Genomic DNA, 1,130 nt, shown 5'->3' with positions numbered 1-1,130 from the left:
TTTTTAATTTAAAAAGTTCTGAAAATGTAATTTAATTAGCTGTTCTTCTGTTTACATTTCTGCTTTCTTTTATCTCTTAAAACTAAAGTGCACAAGTCTTTTGTATATATACCTGCCACAGTGCTCAGCTAGTTTTTCTATTTTGGGTAGAGATAGGAATCTCACTCTCACTCAGGCTGGTCTCTGAACTCCAGAGCTCAGGCAATCCACCCACCTCAGCCTCCCAGAGTGCTAGGATTATAGGGGTAAGCCACTGCACCTGGCCTTACTTCTATGTATTTTGACAATCTATCTATAGATAGATAGATAGATAGATAGATATACACTATATATGAATACACACACAGTAGACCTCTGTAAGCTGACCACCCAAGGCACTGTAACAAAGTAGTCAATATATGGAGGTGGTCGACATAATGAACTAGGCCAACTATACTGATATGTACGTGTGGTGCATGTCCAGTCTATGAAAATTAGTTAGGGAGGTAGTCGATGTAGGGAGGTGGTTAACTGTGGAGGTTCTGCTGTAGATCCATGCTAACAACACCACAATCAAGGTTTTTATTTTTGGTGTCACCACTGTGTCTTTAGGTACTGAAATACCCAGAATAATGAGTTCTAATACATTGTTTGGAAAACCATGATAGAATTTTAAGGTTTCAAAGGACTTTAAAGGTGATTCTAATCCAATTAAAAGGAATGATTAGTAATTATTCTGTATTCTCTAATCTTAATATTTCAGGATTTGGTGGAGATATTCATGCTTGCTTTTGCCAAGTCATTGATTATTTTATAGCTTTTGGTCATAATAAAAACAAACAAGGAAGCAAATAAAGAGAAAGGTTGAGGAGCACCAAAATATGGCCACAGAAATAGTTCAAGCTCTGTGACTACTCCGTACCTCATTTTCTTCATTGGTAAAATAAATATAACTACACCTCTCCCATTACCACCCTGGCAGGGTCACTCTGAGTATAAAATACAGAAAATGACTTAAGGATGTTATGCAAATGTAAAATGTTCTCATCATAAAATGAAATGTGCAATGCATAGTTTGTATGTCCACATACATTGTCAGCTTTAGGGACACATTCCTTCGTCCGGTACCATTGTATCTTTGTCGTATGTAT

At 36.6% G+C, this 1,130-nt stretch overlaps 1 protein-coding gene across 1 annotated transcript in view; it reads right to left on the bottom strand.

The window, feature by feature from the left end:
• Positions 1 to 1,130, bottom strand: part of TNFAIP6 (TNF alpha induced protein 6) — a 16,558-nt gene that overhangs the window by 6,009 nt on the left and 9,419 nt on the right. The gene's annotated exons all lie outside the window — the stretch shown is intronic.

This window comes from Otolemur garnettii, unplaced genomic scaffold, assembly GCF_000181295.1.
Source record: "Otolemur garnettii isolate 467f Iridium unplaced genomic scaffold, OtoGar3 scaffold00064, whole genome shotgun sequence".
NCBI lineage: Eukaryota > Metazoa > Chordata > Mammalia > Primates > Galagidae > Otolemur > Otolemur garnettii.
The sequence above is the reverse complement of the archived record's forward strand: the minus strand, read 5'-3'. Positions and strand labels throughout refer to the sequence as shown.